Source organism: Neofelis nebulosa, chromosome 15 (genome assembly GCF_028018385.1).
Source record: "Neofelis nebulosa isolate mNeoNeb1 chromosome 15, mNeoNeb1.pri, whole genome shotgun sequence".
NCBI classification, from domain to species: Eukaryota; Metazoa; Chordata; class Mammalia; order Carnivora; family Felidae; genus Neofelis; species Neofelis nebulosa.
In genome coordinates, this window is record NC_080796.1 from 17,557,126 (window position 1) to 17,582,606 (window position 25,481).

The 25,481-nt window shown below is 49.6% G+C and overlaps 1 long non-coding RNA gene across 1 annotated transcript in view; it reads left to right on the plus strand.

Moving 5' to 3' along the window:
- The first annotated feature begins 745 nt into the window (after window positions 1-745).
- LOC131495660 (uncharacterized) overlaps window positions 746-25,481 on the plus strand; it is a 38,865-nt gene continuing 14,129 nt past the window's right edge. The window contains exons 1-2 of the long non-coding RNA XR_009254053.1: window positions 746-1,086; window positions 23,271-23,359. This is a non-coding gene — a long non-coding RNA (uncharacterized LOC131495660). The remainder of the gene's footprint in view (window positions 1,087-23,270; window positions 23,360-25,481) is intronic.

Genomic DNA, 25,481 nt, shown 5'->3' on the forward strand with positions numbered 1-25,481 from the left:
GTTAATAAAATTATGAAAATTGCTTTCAATTCTCTCACTTTGCATAACTATTTCTATTTCTCATATTATCCTCTTGACACACATATCTATTTAATTGCAATCAATTTGGATGTTAGTTTGAAGTGTAGCATATTTATTTAATTTTATGCTGTGCAATCATCCATATATATATATATATATATATATATATATTTTTTTTTTTTTTTTTTTTTTTTTTCCCAAGCAGGCTCCACACTCAGCCTGGAGCCTGATGCGGGGCTGAACCCCATGACCTGAGCTGAAATCAAGCGTTGGATGCTTAACTGGTTGAACCACTCAGGAGCCCCGTCCCTTTATTTTTATAGACTTTCTACTATGACTTTCGTTTCTGTGTACTATTTCATCTTGTTCATGTTCTTGTCCATCTTGTTGACCAAAGTTATTAAATCATCGTCAGACTGTTGGACCTACTTAGCTTTTCAAAAGATAGTTTTTAATTTTTTTTTTTCCAACGTTTTTTATTTATTTTTGGGACAGAGAGAGACAGAGCATGAACGGGGGAGGGGCAGAGAGAGAGGGAGACACAGAATCGGAAACAGGCTCCAGGCTCCGAGCCATCAGCCCAGAGCCCGACGCGGGGCTCGAACTCACGGACCGCGAGATCGTGACCTGGCTGAAGTCGGACGCTTAACCGACTGCGCCACCCAGGCGCCCCTCAAAAGATAGTTTTGAGTGCGTAAGATATACCTAGGACTGCGCCGACATTTTTATGCAGCATCGAACAGTTTTGGGCCTACGTATGTAGTTTTCTTCTCTTGGTTTCTTCAGGGTAACTTCCTTGGAGTGTGAGTTTCTTGTTGATCCTTGCTTTGCATTGACAGTGCAAAGTGATCGGGCCAAGTTAGCTTGGGACAGGCCATAAATAAGTATACTAGTTTTGCTGTGTGCCCATTAGCATTAAGAATGATCATTTTTTACTCTTTTTTCCAAAGGTATCATTTCATTTCCCACAAAAGTCCAAAATGGCCGGAAAAAAGCAGAACTGATTGCCCTTCAGTCGCCTGGTCTGAGGCCATGCATACATAATGGCAGGGAGATCTTAATCAGGTATCTCTGCTTTTATTTTCTTCACTGTGGTCTGTGTCTTCTTTTTATCCCCCTCGAGGGGAAATGCTCACACGTTGACTTAGATTCCTATCAACCCCTTGCTTTGACACCTCCGACAGTTTCCTTGAAGGCAGGCCGTATAAAGGGAAGGGTGGGCTGGTGGTGGGTTTGAGGACGGTGGCGTGAACTTGCACAGTGACTCAAAACAGACCAGCACCAAGCTAGGGAGGAACCAGGTCTGGCACCTTGGGGTGCAGACTTCCTCCACGGCCCTCCCACTCAGGGTGCCGCCTGCAGGAGGAAATTTGAAAGAACAGGGGAGAATGCTATACTCCATACCTAGGGAAAAGCGTGTTCGGAAGGGGTCTTAGGGCAGACTTCTAGACGTTGCTGAGCATAGAAAAGGCTTTTGGAATCTTGTTTGGGTCCGGAAATTCTCACTCTATACAGAAGCTGCTCAATATTAAAAAAAAATTAATCTTCTCTTGGGATTCTTTTATTACATTTATCCCCCAATGTGTTTTAAAAAGGTTCTGATGCAAGTTTCCTTTTCTCCATAAGAAAGAATGGACAATTAACGAGAGCCAGGCCACTCTCCTCCTGGCAAGGCGGTGGTGAGCTCTCCTGAAGAAGAACGTAGGGATGACTTCAGAGCTTTTGCAGATAACCCTGAGAAGTCAGGAAGATAAGCAAGGTATTGATAGAGATCACATTAAAAACCATTTCTTAAAGGGATTCTGAATATTTTGAAATGGATGCAGGGATCACTTCCTACAGGGAAAAAATATAAGAAATGAACATCATTCTATTTTTTTAAAACAGGGCAATTAATTTGCAAGTTTAAGGAAAGCTGGGGATACAGCATGTGCCATTCCTGCCTGGCATTTAGGAAAATGTGCCCTGTGTGATCTCGAGGGAGGAGACTGTATAATATTTGACTGGATGCTATTGTCAGATGTCCCAGACTCGGTGGTATAAACAGTATCCTTTGTCAGCCTGGGGAATGATCTCTGGTTGAGGCAGAGGACTTTGTCCTTGACCTTGGCTTTGTCTCGCTCAACAATTTTATTTATGCTTCAACTGAAGAAAGAAACATTTTATAATCCAGCAGATGAGACAAAGCTCAGAAGAACCTAGTAACAGTGATGGCAGGACAGAGATTTGAAAATAATTTCAGTGGCCTGGAATAGCAGGCTGAAACTAACATGAGGAAGTTAGAACTTTGCAGATTTAAAAAAAGCAACTGTCCAAATATAGAATGAGGGCTGTTTCTGGGAAAAGATCTGGGAGTCATCCGATAGAGCAGCCGACTCGATGGTGACAATTCAGAGGTGCACGTGTCTGGGTGCAGTGAGGGCACGAACCTGCGGCTGCCCCTCTGCTTGGCCCCGCCCAGCAGGGCTGCGGCTGCACAGCCGCCATCGCCATCGGGGAAGTCGTGCGGAGCCAGCGGGCCTGGGCAGAGCAGGCACCCAGGGGGTTAGCAGGCTCCCGAGCAAACAAAACACAAAAAACGTAGGGGTGTGTGAAGGAGGCACAGGGAAGGGTAAGAGGACATGAGAGTTACTTGTAGACAGAGCTCCAGGTAGCATCAGGGGCCAGAACCATTCCTTATACCCGTGCTCCCACCGCCCCCTCTCCCACCAAACCCTCCTCCACCCTCTGGGTCCTTAGCAGCTCTGTTCCCGCAGGGGCCCTCCCCCCGGAGGGCGCGATTGGGACCGTCAATCATTGCCCTCTGCTCTGCAGGTCAACATCTGAACAACAGATCCATTTGTTTCGGGGCAGTTGTTGTGTCGCAGCGTGACTTTGCCAAGGATGCTGGGCTGTGGCCTCCGACTGCAGGGTTCAGACCCTGGTTCTCTTCCTTTCCGGGTGTGTCACTTCAGGCATGTTTGGTAACCTCTCCCGACCCCACCCCCTCCTGCATAAAATGGGGGGGCAGCCATCGTACTCCTCACAGGGAAGGTATAAGCAGTAAGTGGCTGGCTCCCTGCAAAGAGCTTAGAAGCAGCCCTGCCTGTGTTCTTGGTGGCTGCTCTCTGTTCCTGTTCGTTGTCACCACGCCAGAATGTATAAAAGCAGGAACTCTGTTTGCTTTCAGTCCTACGACGCTTTGAAAACTGGCTGAGGGAATCGGTTTAATGGGTGGAAGTTTCCAGCAGCCAGATGTCATCTTGTTGTATGTGGGAACTTGCCCCGAATCCGAGCTCTTCAGGAGCAGAAAGGCTGTCACGGGAGGTGGTTGCCCCAGGCACCGGGGATCCTGCAGGAAGGACTCCTGGCCCTTGGTTTGGGGCAGGGGATCCCGCAGGAAGGACTCCTGGCCCTTGGTTTGGGGACGGGGCACAGAGCGTCTCTGCTTGGGGGGTGGGGATGGCAGATCTTCAAGGTCCTCTGCTGCCACTGAGTCGGGAAGCGGCCTGATGAAGGCACAAGGGTCATCGCAGGGCAAGACGAGCAGCTGAGGACCGACGGACTCCCCCAAGTTGGGCACCGGGTGGGACTCCTTCGGGTGTAAATAACAGAAGCCGAAGCTCTGGTGCTTGAGCTCGCTGGGTAGCTGGAGAAGCAGACATTGCAAACCAGCGGGCGCCAACGAGGTTGGCTCCGGTGGGTCAGGAGGCAGGGAGCACCAGGTGCCTTGGGCGTAACTCTGGGTGACCCAGTTCGCTGGCTTCTGCGGTGGGAACAGGGTCGACTCTCTCTTGTGAAACCTCACAAAAGAGGAAATCCTCCCTGATTGGGGGGTTGCTGGATGGGTTGGTTGCTGGATAACTGGACAATGTGGCAAAGTCCCCCTACCCCCCACCCCCCCCACCCCTCCTTTTCTGGTCTCCTCTGTTTTCCCTTTTACTTCGTTTTGTTCATTTTGGGACCAAAAAAAAAAAAAAAAGGATGCTTGTTATCATTAATAAGTGCGTGATGATTGCTACCAATGTATCTGTGTGGAGGAAAGGAAACTTCTAGACCTGAGGTGATAATAGACAACTAGGGCAGTCAGGGTCCACATCCCGGGAAGCCATCCCAGGAAATCCACACAAGTCTTCAGATGCCTCCTTATCCACCTCTAACGAAACCGGCTTTATTCTCAAGCACCCGGAGTTCAGTGAGCAAAACCGTGCAGTGACGGGCTGTGAGCTGTGACTTGCAAGGCAGACGAACAGTTCACTAAGGAAGGCTCATGCCCTCAAGGAACTCTCAACCCAATTTTACTGGTTATTTAGAATCATTTCTTTGCTTTCATTTCTTATCTCCCGCTCACCCGCCACCTCCTCCACTAAATGGTTTTTCTTTTTGCAAGCGCTCACTATTTCAGCTACGTTTCGGGTGGAAGTAAGCTTTTGCAGGTGGTTTGGGAACCCAGCCACCCTTTACAAAAATAATTCTGAAATGCCTTTTCGGTGAAACCCACTTGGGCAAGAATAGAGCACCGTTCCTCTGCACGGGCCTGCAGGGGGCGCTTTGCGGGAGCCCAGCTCCCTGTCAGTAACTGACTTCGCGGAAAGAACTCTGTATCTGGCACCATCTGGTGTTTGGGGGAAAAGGAAGTGCCGCTGTCTGTGTTTTTTCCTTCCCGACCTTATCTTGCAACCGAGAAAACCCCGGGCTGGAAGTGAGAACTGGAGAGGTAGAGACAGGTTTCTGGATGGGTCCCGTTACCTGCATTGACCGTTCACTGCCGTCTGTGGGTTTTGGCTTTCTGCCACTCCTCCTGCCACGGCCCCTTCCCGCCACCTTTCCTGGCTCCTGCCGCTCTGTCTGTCTGGACACTGTCCCTCAGCACAGCGAGCCACTCTGTCCCCAGAGGCCAAGTCTGGGAACGGCTGTGGCTGTGGCGGGATCAGGGAGCGGGGCCACCGGCCTTCTGTCCCTGGTTCTCCACGGAAGCCAGGCGAAGGCCTGAAGGGCTCGGTGGCCCCGGCCCCTGGTCATTCGTGCACACAAGGTGCGAAGCTTGCACAGAGGAAGGGAGGGAAGTGAGGAGGTGAGTTCGAGATGCTTCTGTTTTTGGAAGACTCAGGAGAAGAGCAGCCTTCAGACCTGGATCCTTCAGGCCGATGCCGCTGGGTGAGGATTCCCGGCATTCTTGTTCAAAAGAAGAAAACACGCAGTCAGGGGGGTCCATTTTAGGCAAAAATTAGTCACGAAAAGTAGGCTGGGTCCGCAAGGCCAGAGCCCGACTGACATTGGGCAGGGGGCCGCGGGGCGGTGGGGCAGCTGGAGAGACTCTTCCTCTCTTCCGTTGCCTCTCGGCTTTGATTTTTTGGGTGACGCCGGTGATGGGGCCAAGGATATAGGGGGGGCCAGTGAGACGGTAGCAAGGTGACCGTAAACGTGTGGGTCTCTTAGTGGAAGGAGCCTCGGGTACACAAGGGAGGTGGCTGGTGACGGGCTGGTCACTTCGAGGCAGCCAACACGGAGGCATCTGGTTTTCGAAAACTGCCTCTGTGGTTGATAAGCCTGCGGTCCCTTATGTGATCACCGGCATCTAGCTCCAGCCTCTGAACACTCGAGAGACGCGTGATTCAGCCAGAAAGTTGTTTATTCAGCCAGTGGTTTCCTAAATACTGTTCTCTTGGCTAACGGATTACTGAGGCCGCGTAAGAGGAAAGTGTAGCAAGGGAGAAGACAGGGTCTCTTCCTTGAGAAGCCCGTGCTCCTAACGAAGAGAAAATACCAATATGTAGGAATTGGTGAAGGCAAGGTTGGGGGCCATAAATAACGCGGTATGATACCAGGTACACGGACCTGAACAGTAGGCCAACAAGGAAGGTCAAGGCGCCATGGGTTGGGGAGGCCCGGGGACAGCTGCGTGAAGGAGCAGAGGTTTGACTCGGTTTCAGAAGAGAGGGGGGACGTCAGGTTTGCAGAGAGGAGGGAAGGTTCTTCAGGTGGAAACAGGAGGCACAGGGAAGGGACCTGTTCAATAGGCGACGGGAAGAGTTTCACCTGAATGGGGAGCGGGCCGTTAGGAACAGGAAGGCCGGAGTGAGAACACCCAATCCAGCCACCAGTATAAGCGGAGTCTGGATTCTCAGGGCAGTGGGGAGCCACTGAAGATGGTTGGCGTGGAGGAATGACATGGCGGGAATCAAGTCACGTTCGATATTGGGACAGACTCAAGGATTTTTTAAGTTGGAGGAATCCTTAGCATAGAGTCAAGCCCCTCAGTTTGAAGGTGAAGAAACTGAGGCCCAGAGAGGCAAGAAGGTTGTTCAGCGGGTCCTCGGGCCAGTCAGGCCTCTGATCCCACCCAGTGTCCAGGGACCCTGCCTTCAGTGCTTCGGGGTCCTGTGCTCTCTGGAACACTGCACTTGTCACCTTTTGGGGAACCAGGCTCGGCCTGTGCCCCTTCCCGGCCACCGTCCCCCTTGGCTGTCTGGGATTCGGATATCCTCGGAAAAGAACCTTCTTCCTGGCGCTGAGGAGCCCAAACAACGATTATATCTGGAATGACTGGGGAGTTGGAGATACGGCTACTGATGACTGATCTATCGTACAGCTTGGACATTTGTTCTTGCATCGAATATTTATTGAGCACCTACTAGTCAATAAACACTGCTCGATGTGCTGAGAAGGACTGGTTTGTTAGGCCCGTGGAAAGCAAGCAAGCTTAGGAGGGAGATGAAACACAGGGGTGGGGCGTGGAGGAGCACGGGGGTGGGCAGGGAGGCCAGGAGCTAGTGGGGAAGAACCTTCTAGGCAGAAGAAAGTCCAGATATTTTTGAGACAGAGAGAGACAGAGCATGAACGGGGGAGGGTCAGAGAGAGGGAGACACAGAATCCGAAACAGGCTCCAGGCTCTGAGCCATCAGCACAGAACCCGACGTGGGGCTCGAACTCACGGACCGCGAGATCATGACCTGAGCCGAAGTCGGCCGCTTAACTGACTGAGCCACCCAGGCTCCCCAAGCCCGGGGTTTAAATGCTGCGCAACAGGGAGCCGTTCTTTATTCGGTAAGAACGTTCAGGACACGCACCCTGTGCCAGATGTGGATCTGAGCCCCGTGTCAGTGTTTCCAGCACCTCTTAGAAGACAGACACTATGATCATCCCCTTTTTGCAGATGAGGGAACCAAGGCCCAGGGAAGTTAAGTCACCCGCTCAGGGTCGCCCGGGTAGCGATGGGATGGTTAGGACTGAGACCACACGGTCCAGTGTCCGCGGTCACAATCGTAGCCACGGTGCTCTGTGGCCTCCTCTGAGGGTGTTAGGGAGAGAAGCAGAGAAGCGACACGGGGCAGTGAGGGACGAGCTGGGCGGGGCGAGGAGACGGGCTGTGCGGAGCTGTGTTTGGGAACCTCGGGAGTTCAGGAACCAGCCAGCCCACAGGTGCCACCCCTGAGCCCGGGGTGGGGGGGGGGGGTGGCAGTCACTGCCAGCGTGGGGCTGACGACAGAGCCTCGGGACAGTTCCCTCTTCAGGTGCTGGAAGGGATGCCCGTTTGTGGGCGTCGTGGGGAGGGACACCCGCCCCCCTCCCTCGTGGGTTCGTGGGCGGGTCTCATGATTAAACGGACGCAAGAGCTGCTTTTAATTGATTCCAATTAATTCCATACATACGGGAGCCCCAAAGACTGGGGAAGCTGCAAGACACCAGGCAATGGAGGCTGGGAGCTAAGGAGAAGGGGAAGGGGTCTGGGGCTGGGGGGAGGAAGCAGTTCACGGGACGACGGGAGAGCAAATGTCTGGGAAACAGATGTTGGTCACGTCGCTCAGTCTGATATAAAAAGTCATCTCTGGTAGGAACTCTCCTCCTGGCACAAGCCCTTGATCTATGTTTTTTAGGCAGTTAAGGGAAGGGTAAAACACAACACAACACAACACAACCTTTCCTGAGTCAGCTGGGTCCCGATTGCCTTCTGCTCACAACAATCCACGTGTCAGAGTGGCAGACTGTGGGGTGGCATCCCCTGCCACCCTCCCACCGTTTGGCGACAGAGGAGAAAACGGAGAAAGGACGATGAATGTCGGAATCCGGTGTCGCTGAGCTGAGGGCCTCCCCGAAGGCTCCTGCGGAAAGCGCTGTTGGGAGCCGGGTGGACAGAAAGCAGGGGTGGGGGGCGGGGAGGAGGGAAGGCAGGTCTGCACACCCTCCAGGGGGCAAACTGTGGACTTCGGGGAGGGGGGGGAGGGGCTCAGAGGCCCAGTTGCCTCTCCAGGCAGGCCGGCGAAGAGGGGCCCTTAGGAGACATCCCCGCAGTGGGGGAGCCGGGGGGCCCTCGAGTGTCAGCAGAGGTGTGACGGGAGGAAGCAGGCCCTGCTCTGCCAGGCTCAGCTCTCGGGAGGGTAGCCGGCCTGCAGGGAGCCAGCAGGGAGCCAGCAGGAGCCGCACCAACCTGGGTGGACAGGCTGGTGTCCAGCCTTTTTACCTGCGGGGGTAAGAGGAAGGGCTGGGTGGATGGGATCCAGGGGGGTGGTGCTGGGCTATAACTTCAGCCCAACGCCCCTAACACCTGACGCAGCATGTAATGGTGCTCAGCCAGCCCTGCGGAAGGCCTGCCTGCATGCACGCATGCACGAATGCATGCATGCACGCATGCAGGAATGCCTGCCTGCATGAACGAATGCCTGCCTGCCTGCATGCATGAACGAATGCCTGCCTGCCTGCCTGCATGAACGAATGCCTGCCTGCCTGCATGCATGAACGAATGCTTGCCTGCATGCATGAACGAATGCCTGCCTGCCTGCATGCATGAACGAATGCCTGCCTGCATGCATGCATGGACGAATGCCTGCCTGCATGCATGCATGCGTGCATGAATGCCTGCCTGCATGAACGAATGCCTGCCTGCCTGCATGCATGAACGAATGCCTGCCTGCCTGCATGCATGGACGAATGCCTGCCTGCATGCATGCATGCGTGCATGAATGCCTGCCTGCATGGACGAATGCCTGCCTGCCTGCATGCATGCGTGCATGAATGCCTGCCTGCCTGCATGAATGCCTTCCTGAATGAATAAATGCCTGCAACACCCATCAGGAAGTGGCACAAAGCCCAGTTTATAGCTGGGGGTATAGAAGACGCGAGGAACAGACAGAAAGGAGGGGTCAAAGGTATCTATAGAGCTTTGCATTTTGGAAACCCGGACAGAGGAGGAGCTGGGTGGGCTTCCCCCCTGCTCTGAAGGAGGGTCGTTGCTTCGGTGACAGGCCACTTCCCTCAAAGTTTGGGAGCCTCTGGGATACCACTCTTCCTTTTAAAGCAGAGGGAAGTGACCTGTTAGGCAGGTTAAGAGCTCATCTCCCAAGAAAACCCAGCTGAGCGGCCCTGCTGCTGTGGGGGGCGGGGTTGGGGTAGGAGGTTGTCCTTGCCCTCCCCCCCTTCCCCCAGGCTGACTCATCCCCTTTGCCACAGACAGATTGTGTCTGGCGTGGGAGCTGCTATGCAGAGCTCAAAGCTGTTCCCGATTGTTGCAGAAATTCCAACCTGCTGAAGGGAACAGTTGATCTAAATATGTTCTTTTGATGATACTTCGTTTTTATTAGCATGTTATTAATGGGTTCCTAAGAGGAAACAGCAGGTCCCACTGTCTTCAGAAAATCATTCGCTTTTCTCCCTGGGGACTCTTGGCGTATGGGCTCTGAATTCTAAACCCTGCAGTGTCAGGTTGGGTCTGTGTGCCTGGCATAAATCCCGGGCTAAAATCCTGTTGGCAGACTGCCGCCTGGGGATCAGGATCTCTGGACGTGCTCCCCCCGGTGGCAGATGGCATCACCAGGGGATCTGATGGCTTAGCAAGACCCTGAAGAGGCATTACGGGGCTCGTTGTTGTCAGGCTATGTCTGAACAGCTGACAGCTGTCAAGGCTCCAGGGCAACAAGGAGCAGAGAGCGTGTGGGTTCCATTTCCAGGTGCCCACACGGAAAGCTCGCCTCCCCGGGAGGAGACCTGGCCGGCAAGGGGTCCTCAATGCCTGTGTGTGCACCCCCTCACCCTGGAGGAGTGTTTTTGGTTCCGTCCCCTGGGAGATGTGCTGAGAGTGAGGTTTCTAACCAATCCTCGCATGCAAAGCTCTGGTGGTGGCCGCTGATAAAACGTGACGTTCAGGTCAATTTTTATTGTGTGAACGCGAACGGGAGAGGACACCGACGGCAAGATCCCTGCTGGATATTATCAGGTGTCGGGGTGCTCAGAGCACCCCGCTGGCTTGTTGATGTAGTGCAATGTCGCGGCTGTTTTCTGAGTGCCTGCTGGAGGGCTGGGGTGGGGGGGTGGGAGCAGAAAAATGAAAGGTATTCTCAGTGTCAAGGCGCTCGCAGCCTGGCCAACGGTTCCCCAAGAACGCGATACAAGGGCCAAGAGCTCAGCTTCCACATGTATAGGATGGAGGTAATAAAAACCTAGTGGAGACCTTGGGGGATATGAAGGACTCCCGCACGCCAGTAAAGCATTTTATGTGCATTATCTGGCATACGGTAGAGTGGATTTAGAGGCGGGAGGCTCCGTCTGCTAAGATATCATCTGTGTTGGACGTGTGTTTGTGCGGGGCTGACCTTGTCTTTGAAAGGGAGGTGGAGAAAGGAAGCTTCCCCCTCTTGGAGGCACTTACCTTCATCTCTGACTCCTTGGTCTGAGCACCCAGTAAGTGTTAAATTAATACATATTGCATTGAATGTCGTTTCCCTTTCTATTGCCCCCACCAGCTCTTGGCCCGGGAGTCCGGACCTCGACTCCAGAGCCGGGCTGCTTGTGTTACATCTGCTTTGCCACTTACTGGCGGGTAGCCTCCCTAGGCCATCTCTCTGCCTCAGTTTGCCATTTGTTAAATATGAACGGTACCTCACAGGGATGGTATGGGGATTGGATGAGCCAGTGTAGGCAAAATGCTTGGAATGGTGCCTTACACATCCTAAATTCTGTATAACTTATAGGCATTATTATTACCATTTTCACCTTTGAAACAAAGATCCATGGGATTCTGGTGGATCACGAAAACAGAGGGTCCTGATTTGGAAAGAGGACCCTTGGATCTAATCCTACGTTGCCGTATCCTAATGCTCAGGGCCTGGCACATAATAGGTGCTCAGTGAATGCTTGTTATTTTGAATCGTGTAGAGTGGGTTTGCCAGGGCAGGGTGGGGCAGGCAGGACAGGCCTGGGGCCCTGCAGGCAATTGCCTGACTTCAGGAAGGTGAGGGTCTCTGGGGTTGGGACGCAGGCATAGCTGGGATCCTTGAACAACAGACTAGGGGACCAGCTAGATGTGGGAGGCAAGGAGGGGGAAGACTTGAGACAGGCTGTCCGGCCAGCTCCATCCGTGGATGGTGGGATCTGAGTTCGGGTGTGTGTTCAGCTTTTTGCTTTGGATAGGATCGGGCATCGAACCCTACAGCCTACCGGGAAATACCCTTCAGTTTCTTTTCGAGGGCACGTAAATCTATTTTTCCATATCGGCGAATCCTAGGTAGCAGATGCCTGTGTCGAAGGAAGCAACCCTCTTCTCTTGTGAGAGGGAGCATCCTCCTCTTTCCTTCCGCAAGGTGGTTGTGATAGGTAGCGTGGATTCTTAGGGCCACGGTTTAATGAGAAACGAGGGGAGTGGACTCAGGAAGGTTAAAATTAGGGGAGTAACATAGCTGTCCAGGGAAACCGTCGCCTACTTGCAATTGGGACAAGCGTGATTGAGAGTGAACTTGAATGTAGGTGAGATACCTGGAGTACCACTGTGTGGCCAACTGTGGACACGTTCACCGCCTTCCTCCTCCTTTTTATTGACTGCCGCAGCACTTGACCATGGATGCCGACTAATGTGTTCATTTGCGTAAAAATATCAACTGAACAACATTTTGATTTTACAGCATGATTAAGACATCTTACAAGGTTATTAAAATGGTTTATTTGTTTATTTTAACTATAATTTACTCTCCCATTGGCTAACATAAAGTGTATACAGTGTGCTCTTGGTTTTGGGGGTAGATTCCTTCCATACAACACCCAGTGCTCATCCCAACAAGTGCCCTCCTCCATGCCCATCACCCATTTCCCCCTCTCCCCTGGCCCCCCCCCCATTAACCCTCTGTTGTTCTCTGTACTTAAGAGGCTTTTATGGTTTTCCTCCCTCCCTCTCTGTTTGTAACTACTTTTTCCCCCTTCCCTTCCCCCATGGTCTCCTGTTAAGTTTCTCAAGCCCCACATCATGAGTGAAAACGTACGATATCTGCCTTTTCTCTGACTTATTGCACTTAGCATAATACCCTCCAGTGCCAGAGCCTCCCCTACAAAGCTGTAATCATCAGGACGGTACGGTATTGACACAAAAACAGACACATAGACCGATGGAATAGAGAACCCAGAATTGGACCCACAGATGTATGGCCAACTAATCTTTGACAAAGCAGGAAAGAGTATCCAGTGGAAAAAAGACAGCCTTCTTTAGCAAATGGTGGGGGGAGAACCGGACAGCAACGTGCAGAAGAATGAAACTAGACCAGGTTCTTATACCAGACACAAAAATAAACTCAAAATGGATGAAAGACCTACATGTGAGACAAGAAACTATCAAAACCCTAGAGGACAAAACAGGCAACAACCTCTTTGACCTCAGCTGCAAAAAAAAAAAAAAAAAGTTTTTAATGTTTATATATTTTTGAGAGCGAGAGAGACAGAGTGCGAACAGGAAAGGGGCAGAGAGAGAGAGTGAGACACAGAATCCGAAGCAGGCTCCAGCCTCCGAGCTGTCAGCACAGAGCCTGATGCGGGGACTGAACTCGTGAACCATGAGATCATGACCTGAGCTGAAGTTGGATGCTTAACTGACTGAACCACCCAGGTGCCCCTGCAGCATGATTTTTTTACAGACTCTTTTTTAGAGCAGTTTTAGGTTCACAGCAAAATTAAGAAGGTACAGATATTTCCTATGTGCCTCCTGCTCCCACACACGCACAGCCTCCCCCATTATCAACCTCCTCCACCAGAGTGGTGAGTTTATTATATAATTGATGAATTTACACTGACATAGTTTACATTAGTGTTTGGTGTTGGTACATTGGTACTGGTACATTCTGTGGGTTTGGACAAATGTGAAATGACATGTATCCATCATTATAGTATCGTATGGAGTATTTTTGCCGCCTTCAAAATCTTCTGTGTTCTATTGATTTGTCCTTCTTTCTCCCAGCCCTTGGAAACCATTGTACTTTACGGTCTCTTCTCTATAGTTTTGCCTTTTCCAGAACATCATGTAATTGGAATTATACAGTATATAGCCTTTTCAGGTTGGCTTCGTTTGCTTAATAATAGCCTATAGTTCCTCTATGTCTTTTCATGGCTTGATAGCTCATTTCTTTTTATCATTGAGTAACATTCCATCGTCTGGATGGACCACAGTTTGTTAATCCATTCGCCTACCGAAGGGCACCTTGGTTCTGTCCAAGTTTTATTTTATTTTTTAAAGTTTATTGTTTGAGAGAGAGAGAGAGAGAGAGAGAGAGAGAAAACGTGTGCAGGGGAGTGGCAGAGACAGAGACAGAGAGAGAGAGAGAGGGAGAGAGAGAATCCCAAGCAGGCTCCACACTGTCAGTGCAGAGCCCGACATCATGAACTGTGAGATCATGACCTGGACTGAAATCAGGAGTTGGAGTCTTAACCTACTGAGCCACCCAGGCTCCCCTCATTGTTATTTTAATATGCATTTTCCTGATGACATATGAATGGATGTTGGATTTTGTCAAATGTTTTTTCTGCATCTATTGATATAATCATGTCATTCTTCTTTTTTAGCCTGTTGATGTGATGGGCTACGTTAACTGATTTTCAAATGTTGAACCAGACTTGCATACCTGGAATAAATTCCACTGGGTCATGGTATACAATTCTTTTATTTTATTTTATTTTATTTTATTTTATTTTATTTTATTTTAATGTTTACTTATTTTTGAGTGACAGAGTGTGGGCAGGGAAGGGGCAGAGAGAGAGGGAGACACCGAATCTGAAGCAGGCTTCAAGTTCTGAGCTGTCAGCACGGAGCCCGACGCAGGGCTCGAACTCACGGACTGTGAGATCATGACCTGAGCCGGAGTTGGATGCTTCACTGACTGAGCCACCCAGGCGCCCCAGTATAATTCTTTTTATACATTGTTGGGTTTGCTTTGCTAGTATTTTGTTGAGGATTTTTCATCTTTGTTTATGAGAGGTATTGGCTGGTAGTTTTCTTGTAATGCCTTTGTCTGGCTTCCATATTAGGGTAATATCAGCCTCATCAAATTAATTAGAAAGAAACACTTCTGCTTTATTTGCTAAAAGAGATTGTAGAGAATTTAAATATTTGGTAGAATTCACCAATGAACTCAATAGGCCTGGTACTTTCTATTTTAGAAGGTTATTAGTTATTGATTCAACTTATTTAATAGATATAAGCCTGTTCAGATTGTCTATTAATTCTTGTGTGAGTTGTGTGTGTGTGTGTGTGTGTGTGTGTGTGTGTGTGCATGTGTGTATGTGAGTTTTCATAGACGGTGCCTGTCAGGGAATTGTGTTATTAATCTAAAGTCTCAAACCTGTACACATGGAGTTGTTCATAGGATGTGGTTTCTACTAGAAAATTGCCCTCAAATACAAAGGTATCTTGGTGTTCTTCCTCTTTGGGCTCAGTTTTTGGGAATTCCATCCAGATAATTGTTAGGGAATAAATTACTGTTCTAGAAGACCCACGAAGTCCCATGGATGGTGACAGCGCAGCAGGAAGGATGGCTGGAGGAGGTATAGTGAGGGGATGAGGTCGGGTTATCAAAGGAAAGAATGAAGAGGTCAAGCAAGATTGAGAGATATGTGAAGGAAGGAAAAGAAAAGTGAGAACCAACGTACGTATAGAAATGAGGATACAGATGCAAATGAGAGGATACAGAGGCAAATGATATTTCACTCACAGTTTTTGGTGGGAGAGGGCATCTGGAACCCAAGTTGGGTTTGTCCTAGGGTGCGCGCGTGACAGAACGAGGGAAGGCCTGCTGGGGCTCCTTCAGCATGAGGAAGTGCTTCCCAACTTTCTCCAGTTCATGCTGGACAGCAATGAGTATGACTGTCTTGCACATAGAGAATGGTGGTGATCAGGTGGCACACGGGGGTTAACTGTGGGAGCTATTGATCACAGGAGGGGTCCAGCCTATGACTCTTGGCCCCCAGGCCCGGCCCAGCAACCCTGGAGACCTTGAGGGAATGATATCTCCTGGCATACCAAGGGGTGTGACCCATCTTGCAGCGTGCTGGAAGGAAGCTTGGCTTTGAGGAAGCAGCTTCCCTTGCTCGGGAGAGAGAGAACTGAGGCCCACAAGCTTCACTGATCAATACCGCCTTGGAGCTAGAGATAGGGTGGGTTTTGAGTACAGCGTTCATCCTGTAGGACTCATTGTAGTTCATGCCACCACCAGTGAAATGACGTTTATCGAGCATCATTCCATGCCATGCTCTGTGCAATGAACAGAAGACCCTGCGAAACATGCTTGCATCCTGGGAAGGAGGAGGAAAGCTTTTTGTCTGGAATCTGTGACACGGTCGGCCCAAAGGCGGGGGCGGGAGGGGCGCCTCTGCTGCTTTCTGGGGTCGGGACAGCTGCGGCCCGTGGCTGCCACGGGTGGCAGGCCTTCGTTGACCACATCTGTGGCCCTGGCTCCGGCAGCTTCTTCGGGCTCAGCGGACTCAGAGGAAGCAGTAACAGGGAACAGTGGCTCTGGCTATGGCTGAGGGCCTTTTCCAGGGACTCTGTGGAGACTGAATGCCTTGGCAGAATTTTCGGGAATTACAGAGACCTCAGGGCTGCAGCAGGAGAGAAGCAAACTGGCCAATGCCGTGTGGTGGCTGACAGGACTGTTGGAAGTCTTCCCTGCATAGCCGTGGAGACTTAGAAGGCAGACTGGTGATATTGTAATAATGAATAAGGGCAGTGGTGAATAATGTTAGGGACTGAATGTTGTGCACCCCTCCCCTCCCCCCCAGATTAATATGTTGAAGCTCTAACCCCCAAAGTGATGGCATGTGAAGGGGCTTTGGGGAGGTAATTAGGGTTAGACGAGGTTGTAAAGATGGGGCCCTGGTCTGACTGCGCTGAGTGCCCTTGTAAAGGAGACACCAGAGGGCTTGCTCGCTTTCCGTGAGCATGCGCTGAGGAAAGCTCACGTGAGCGCCCGGTGAGGAGGCGGCTGCCTGCAAGCCAAGAGAGGAGGCCTCAGAATTAGCCTGTCTGCCAGCACCCTGACCTTGGACTTCCCAGTTTCCAGAACTGTGAGAAATAAATGTCTGTTTAAGTCCCCAGTCCATCAAATTTTGTTACAGCAGCTCCAGCCAACGAATACAGTTGTCATGCTTTATTATCACTCTTTTTTAAATAATTTTTTTTAAGTGTTTATTTATTTTTGAGAGAGAGAGAGAGACAGAGTGTGAGTGAGGGAGGGGCAGAGAGAGAGAGAGAGAGAGAGAGGGAGACACAGAATCCGAAGCAGGCTCCAGGCTCTGAGCCATTAGCACAGAGCCCGATGCAGGGCTCGAACTCACGAACCGCGGGATCATGACCTGAGCAGAAGTCAGACGCTTAACCAACTGAGCCACCCAGGCGCCCCACCTTCTTATCACTCTCGATTTGATTCTCACAGTGATGCATTCTGGAAAACATATACATGTTTGAAAGTAGAGCCCACCCTCCAGTAAGAGGTATTCTTAGCCACATTGGTTAGAGTGGGTAAGGAGTATAGAAGGAAGGTCTCCTTTCTGGGCTTGGAGTCGGGCCCTATGCGGGCCCTTTACGGACGGTGCCGTTTAATTCTTACAGCAGCCTGCGCAGTGGATATCATTATCTCCATTTTACAGATGAGGAAACAGACTCAGTGACGCCTGGTAAGCATGTTATTCAGATGTGGACTTCTGTTACTTAATTCACATCCAGGACCCCATCGGAGCAGAGCTCAAACCAGGAAGAACTGGACTTTTATCTAATATCTGTCTAAGTTCACATTTCATACTCTTTATTAAAAAATTTTTGTTTGTTTATTTTTTCAGAGAGAGAGAGAGAGAGCACAAATGAGGGACAGGCAGAGAGAGAGAGAGAGGGAGGCACAGAATCCGAAGCAGGCCCCAGGCTCTGAGCTGTCAGTGCAGAGCTCGACGCGGGGCTCGAACCCACAAACCACGAGATCGTGACCTGAGCCACAGTTGGATGCTCAACCATCTGAGCCCCTCAGATGCCCCTCTGCTACTTTAGTAAAACTTTGATTTGGATGATTTTGACAAGTGGGCAAGTGTCAGGTCAGGGTGTTGAGATAAGTGGGCTGGACTCTTCATTACTTCACTTTGATCAGTGAGTGTTGGGAGATTCTATTCCCTGAGGGCTAGAGAAGGCAATTTGGGAGAAGTTAAAAGGGAACTGAAACACAGACGTGAGCTAAAATGCATTCATTGGGCGTGGCAGCTAAGGGACCTGGGTTGGAAGCGAACACGAGAAGGAAGAATCATGAGCCAGAGTGGAGCCACAGCCATTTGAAGGATTGTTTTGGGGGAGGGGGGAGATCGTGTTCACCTTCATCATCACCATCATCACCACTCACATTTACTGAGGGTTAAGTACTTGTATATATGTATTGTGCTTAGTATATATTGGACTTAGTATTCACAACAGCTCTATACAGTAGGTCCTGTTAACATCCCCATTTAACCGATGTGGAAACAGGCTTGGAGAAATGGTTTCCCCCTACCTCACTGGTGGGTTAGCTGTAAACAATGAGGATTTTGATCCTACTGAGTGTTGCCTACATGGGGGGGGGGGGTACTGCCCTGCCTGGGAGCAGTGTGGGCTTGACTCAGTAAGCAGGATGATGTCAGTGAAGGTTTGGGGGCAAGAACTGATGTGTTGAGGACAGCGTTGTAGACAATTAACCAACACCACCCAGGATGCATTGGAGCAGAAAGATGGGTGGTTTGAAGACCAAGTTAGGAGGGTATCTGTGGTTCAGGGCAGAGGAGGTGAGTGAACTGGGTGGTGGCAGGAGGCCTGGCACTGAGGGGACGGGTGTAGAGACCACTTGGCTGCCAGAGGTCAAGGCTGTGTTCCCCGAACGAATACAGCAGTGGGGGAGGCGTGAAAGACTCTAAGTTGACCTCAGGCTTTCGGACTCCGGCAAGGGGACACTGATGGGGGCTTTGACAGAAGTGTGAAATGAGCAGGTGGGCCCATGCTTGGGGGTAGGTGTCGCCGAGAATCTCTGGCTGGGCTTGTAGAGCAGCTCTGCGGAAGTCAGGTGTAGCGGGTAGGGTTTGGGCATCAGCCGCAACGCGGTGAAAGGCACAGCCTGGGAAGTGTCTCTTCCCAGGCTGGGCTTCTCAAGCCACGGGGTCCGGCCTTGACCCTGGTCCTTGGGGCTTGGCTTGCTCGCCTCACCTCTCTGTCTCAGACCTGTCAGCTAGTGCATATGGAAACTTGATGTGAATTAGAAAAAAGCATCCTTTCCCGAGACACCGTTCTGATATCTACCAGAAAATGTCAAAATACCTGTACAAATTGGTAATGACTATGAGCCTAGTCAATACCACTGGGTAATCAATCTGCTGTTACGTGCATCCAGTTCTGTAGCTGCCGTGGTAACTATGGAGGCCCCTTAGCCTCTTACAATGTCCAAGATTACCGAGGAAGGAAAGTTTGGTATAGTAGAAAGAGAGCCAATATCAGGACTTTAAAGATCACTACCATTATAGGTGGAAGACAGAGGAGACAAGAACTCAGAGCTTGTATGACCCAGAGTCCCAGCCTTTTTTTTTTTAAACTTAATTTTATTTTTATTTATTTATTTATTTATTTATTTATTTATTTAAAACACTGGCTTTTATTTCCAATATATATTTAAGGTTAATGGTTTCATTTTTTAAGTTTAAATCCAAGTTAGTTAACGTATGGTGTAATAATGATTTCAGGAATAGAAGTTAGTGATTCATCACTTACTTGTAACACCCAGTGCTCATCCCAACAAGTGCCCTCCTTAATGCCCATCACCCAGCCCATCCTCCCCCCCCACCCAACACCCCTCCAGCAACCTTCAGTTTGTCCTCTGGTTTTAGAGGTTGTTTACATATATATGTATATATGTATATGTATATGTATATATATGTATATATGTATATGTGTGTGTATATATGTATATATACATATATGTATATGTATACATACATACACATGTATGTATATCTATGTATATCTATGTACATATATATGTATGTATATCTATGTATATGTATCTATACATAGATATACATATATATACATATATACATAGATATACATATATACATATATATACATATATACACACACACACACACACACATATATATATATATATATATATATATATGTATATATATATACCACATCTTTATCCATTCATCTGTTGTTGGACAGTTGGGCTTTTTCCATACTTTGGCTCTTGTCAATAGCGCTGCTATAAACATTGCGATGCATGTGCCCCTTTGAAACAGCACACCTGTATCCCTTGGATAAATACCTAGTAGTGCAATTGCCAGGTTATAAGGTGGTTCCATCTTTAATTTTTTGAGGAACCTCCATACTGTTTTCCAGAATGGCAGCACCAGTTTGCATTCCCACCAGCAGTGCAAAAGGATTCCTCTTCCTCCGCATCCTCGCCAACATCTGTCGTTGCCTGAGTTGTTAATGTTAGCCATTCTGACTGGTGTGAGGGGGTATCTCATTGTGGTTTCGATTTGTATTTGCCTGGTGATGAGCGATGTTGAGCATTTTCTCATGTGTTGGTTGGCCATCTGGATGTCTTCTTTGGAAAAGTGTCTATTTGTGTCTTTTGCCCATTTCTTCACTGGATTATTTGTTTTTTGAGTGTTGAGCTTGATAAATTCTTTACAGATTTTGGATACTAACCCTTTATCTGATGTGTAGTTTGCAAATAATTTCTCCCATTCCGTTGGTTGGCCTTTAGTTTTGCTGATTGTTTCCTTCGCCGTGCAGAAGATTTTTATCTTGATGAGGTCCGGGTAGTTCACTTTTGCTTTTGTTTCTCTTGCCTCTAGGGACATTTCAAGTAAGAAGTTGCTGTGGCCGAGGTCAAAGAGATTGTTGTCTGTTTTCCCCTGTAGGATTTTGATGGCTTCCTGTCTTATGTTTAGGTCTTTCATCCATTTGAGTTTATTTTTGTGTCTGGTGTAAGAAAGTGGTCCAGGTTCATTCTTCTGCATGTCGCTGTCCAGTTTTCCCAACATCATTTGCTGAAGAGGCTGTCTTTTTTCCATTGAATACTCTTTCCTGCTTTGTCAAAGATTAAGTTGGCCATACATTTTTGAGTCCATTTCTGGGTTCTCTATTCTGTTCCATTGATCTATATGTCTGTTTTTGTTCCAGTACCATACTGTCTTGATGATTACAGCTTTGTAATACATCTTGAAGTCTGGGACTGTGATGTGTCTCAATCTGGGTTCTTTTTCAGGATTGCTCTGGCTATTCGGGGTCTTTTCTGTTTCCATACAAATTTTAGGATTGTTTGTTCTAGCTCTGTGAAGAATGTTGGTGTTGTTTTGATAGGGGTTACATTGAATATGTAGATTGCTTTGGGTAGTATTGACATTAAAAATATATCATTTATTTATTTTTAAGAGACAGAGCATGAGTGGGAGAAGGGCAGAGAGAGAGAGGGAGAGACAGAATCTGAAGCAGGCTCCAGGCTCTGAGCTGTCAGCACAGAGCCCAACATGGAGCTCGAACCCATGAACTGTGAGATGATGACCGGAGCCAAAGTTGGATGCTTAACTGACTGAGCCACCCAGGTGTCCCACGGGTAGTATTGAGATTTTAACCATATTTGTTATTCCAATCTATGAGCATGGAACATTTTTCCATTTTTTTGGCGTGCCTTCTTCAATTTCTTATCAGCTTTCTACAGTTTTCAATGTATAGATTTTTCGCCTCTTGGGTTAGGTTTATTCCCAGGTATCTTATGGTTTTTGGTGCAGTTGTAGGTGGGATTAATTCCTTGACTTCTCTTTCTGTTGCCTCATTATTGCTGTATAGGAATGCAACCGATTTCTGGGCATTGATTTTATGTTCTGCAACTTTGTTGAATTCATGCATCAGTTCTAGCAGGTTTTTGGTGGAGTCTTTGGGTTTTCCACCCAGAGTGTCATGTTTGTGAAGAGCGACGTGGTCATTTTGGATGCCTTTTATTTCTTTGTGTTGTCTGCTGAGACTAGGACTTCCAACACTATGTTGAATAACAGTGGTGAGAGTGGGCATCCTTGTTGTGTTCCTGACCTTACGGGGAGCTAGAACCCCAGTCTTTTGACCCACAGTTCATGATCATAGTGACCTAGAGATCATAGGTCATAGAGATCATATGACCTATGATCATAGTGACCATAGATCATAGTGACATAGAGATCTAGTGACCTAGGCTTTGGCCAGTTCCCAAGTCCTACCCAGTGGTGCTTGATCTTAAAAGCAGTCTTTTTTTTTTTTTTAATTTTTTTTTTTTTTAACGTTTATTTATTTTTGAGACAGAGAGACACAGCATGAACGGGGGAGGGGCAGAGAGAGAGAGAGGGAGACACAGAGTCGGAAGCAAGCTCCAGGCTCCGAGCCATCAGCCCAGAGCCCGACGTGGGGCTCGAACTCGTGGACCGCGAGATCGTGACCTGAGCTGAAGTCGGACGCTTAACCGACTGAGCCACCCAGGCACCCCAAAAGCAGTCTTAATGTGTTACAAAGTGCAAATATCGTGTGTGTGTATGTGTGTGTGTGTGTGTGTTTACTTATTCTTCAATGACTGTTTTTTTAATGTTTATTTTTGAGAGAGAGAGAGAGAGAGAGACCGAGTGGAAGAGGGGCAGAGAGAGAGGGAGACAGAAGGTCCGAAGCAGGCTCTGCCTTGACAGCAGAGAGCTCGATGCTGGGCTTGAACTCACGAACCGCAACATCATAACCTGAGCCGGAGTCAGCCGCTGAACAGGCTGAGCCACCCAGGCGCCCCTCTTCAATGACTGTTTTGTGTCACTCACCGAACGAACGTGAAACTAAATGTCATTTCTCAACTAGGCCCCCGGGCCCCCCAGGTTCTCTCTCTTTCTGCTGTCCCATGCTAGGATGCTTCTTGCTGTCAGGACAGGTTTTCCTCTGCTTGATCGGTAGGTATCTTGAGACCAAATACTGCGTCTTATTATTTGCTTTTCATAGCACGCAGGGCAGTGTGATGAGGCAGGCAGATAAGTGCCAGTAAATGGTGTTGGTGAGATCATCTCTCTGTGCGCCGTGCCAGGCGGCCTCAGACACAGCTATTTGTTAACCTGCGAGTTAAAGGAAAGGACTGGAGCTAATGAGATGGTAGAAGGGTAAGGGGTGGAGGGAGGCCAGACGCTCCACAGTTTACATAAAGCATCGTAGTGGAAAACGATCGGGAACCCGGTAGTTAATTTGCCACGCGTGCACAGTGTGGCAAATGTCTGAACGTCTCTTGCTGCAAAATCTAACTCTGGTCGATCACAAAGCATCAGGAAGACCCAAGATACCTTGAAAGGTAATGGCACCGGGGAACAGCAGAGCTCTTTGAAAGCAAATAACTTGAGGCTAAGTTGATTTCTGTTTGGGCCACACAATAGTGGTCGTGGTAGATGGGGAGCCGCCAGCGTCCTGAGGGGTTGGGAAACCTACGATCCCCACGCCTCACTCACTCCCCAAAGGGTGCCGAGCTCAGCATTAATGAAACGCACGGTCACAGAAAATCAACTGCTTTCGACTGCCTGCCCCAAAATCTTTGACTACTAATCGCGCTCTCAAGGCCAACGGTGGTAGGGACACCCTGTCGTATTTTGTCTCATAGGTGATGTTTGGAACGTTGAGCGTGTTCCTCTCTGAGATTCTTTTGTTCCTTCTTAGTGTTTTAAGGAGTCAGAACATAACGTCTTCACGCTTCATTAGGACAGACAGCAACTCGGAGGTAGGTTTAGGAGCTTGGGGGCCTGGGGACTGTAGTGCTTTGAAACACCGTCTTCAGGGCTTGCAAGAGGAAAATCGGCACCCCAGTGGGACGGTTGATGTTGGAGCTTCTTGTAGCTCTCTTTATGATGTTGGCTGGCCTTCTCCCCTGCTTTCTCAGAAGCTGTCTCAACATACCCTTTTCGGAGTCGAAACTCCCAGACGCAGGGATTCGTAACCACTTTTTTTTTTTTTTTTTTTTTTTTTTTAGTGTCACGGACATGAGTTCTTTGAGAAGGTCACAAAAGCCCTGCTCCGTCTCCCCAGAAAACGGCTGCCTATAATTGCAGGGGGTTCAAGGTAGGGACAACACGCTAAAAACTCTGACTTATTTCACCTTAAAATGTAAATGCCCAGCCGTGCTCTCTCCTCCTTCTTCCTTCTCCCGAACCTCTCTGTTTCCCTGCCTAAAGCAGCGCCTGCATGAAGTGGGGAATAAGGACACAGCCGAGAGTGAGGCGGGCCTCCAGCGGCTCTGCGTCTAGAATATTGTGCTGAAGGGGGCAAGCGGGCAGGTCTGAAAAGGAGCAGGGGCTAGGATGCAGCCCCTGCCCTCAAGGGACTCCCGGGTGGTGATCAGTTTCAAAACAAATGGTAAAATACCAGGTCGTGGCTCCTTTACGTGGTCAGACGATATCCCGAATCCTCAACGATGCATAATGTTTCTCATACAAGGGAACGAGTGACAAAAGTTCCCAGGCAAAACGGAGCGAAAATGTGTATCTTGGCAGCTTTGTAGAGATTTCTCTGGCAGTTTCCGAGAGGGGGTGCATTTCTGTGGATTCAGTTCCTAGAAGTGGACTCGCGAGGTCAAAGGGCTTGAATATGGAAGTATTTAATAGAGGGACCACAATTACCCTCCGGAAAAGGTCGCGACGGTTTCATACCTCCCAGGGGCGGGGGTGTGGGGGGTGGGGGTGGGTGGGGGGGAGCTGATTTGGCACCGGGATCAGATTCTGGGCTGGGTCGTGGGGGAGAAGGCTAGGAAGGGAGGAGGGGGACAGCGAATTTTTCTTTCAGCCGTGTGGGCAGCTGTCCAATTTCATTTCAGTTCTCGGAGTTTTGCTTTCTTCAACGTGACAGTGTTGATGCTGGTTTGGAGGCGGGAACTTTGTGGCCTGGCCGTAAGAGGATCGCAGGGGTCGGGGCCACCACTGGCCCACAGCCTTCGTGTGCGGTACCCCCACGGGAGCCAGGGGAGTCCCGGGTGTCACCTACGCGCACATTTACAAACCAGGTACCTTCCTCTCAGGTGAACCCAGCTCTGAGCCAGGATGTAAGACAAGGGCCGGCTTCACTTTGGCCCCACTCACACCCTCGGCCGTGGGACTGTGCATTGGCCCGTCCACGGCAGTCCTGACCGCGGCTCCCACTCCTGGCTGTTGCCCTGACGGCATCCACGTCAGGGGCCCGTGGTGCTGCTGCTGGAAGGACACAGCCACGCTCAAGGGCTGAGCAGAGGCCTTGGTGTCGTGGACCTCGTCTCCCCTGCCTCCGCCTACCTCCCGCTCCTGCTTCTTGCCCAGTCACCCCTCCTGCGTCCTGGAGACAAAAATAGCCCCATTGAGGGATTTTTGCTGGAACGTGTCCTCCCTCCAGTTAGAGCAGGTTTTGTGTTTAGCTTTGGTTTGGCGGCTTTTCATTCTAGACGCAGTTGTGCTGGCCCCTCAGAGCCTGAGAGCCCCGGGGCCAGGGCCTTGTCGCATTGGCCTAAACCCCGCTGGTGATAAAGCTGTAGGAGTTCATGCTGGCTGCTCTGGCAGAGACACTCTGAAATCCCAGCTGCCTAACCCAGGAGATTTTTATTTCTGAGTCACCAAGCAGTCTGATGACTGTGTGCGGGGTGGTAATTTAGGGACCCAGGCTCCTTCTCTCCCTCTCCTTTGCCATTTATTTATTTTTGAGAGAGACAGAGAGAGAGAGAGAGAGAGAGAGCACACGAGCAAGAGAGGGGTCAAAGAGAGAGGGAATCGGACCAGAAGATCATGACCTGAGCCGAAATCAAGAGTGGGATGCTTAACCCACTGAGCCACCCAGGCGCCCCCTAGACGGCCTCATTTTGACTTGTAAATGAGCCGCCTCACTTTCGCTCACCTTCTGTTGGCAGGAACATGGGGCCTAGAGGCAGGATTCCCTTGGAAATACATCCTTGGCTGGGTAGCTGTTCCTCAAACACAGCTTTTACACCATGGAAAAGGAGCCCTGGACCGTGGTGGGCAGTGGGCTATGTCTGCCATGGGACTGAGCTGGGAACAAGCTTGCACTCCTGCCCCCTAGTTACCCTTCTGTTCCTGTGGGCAGAAGTCCTTATACTTTATTAAGCAAGAGGCTCAACCCAAAGGTGACCATTATTAATGTTTCAGGTAGGAACGGGTGTGGAGTGAAGAGCTTCACCCTTTCTTTGATCAGATTTACCTCTGTT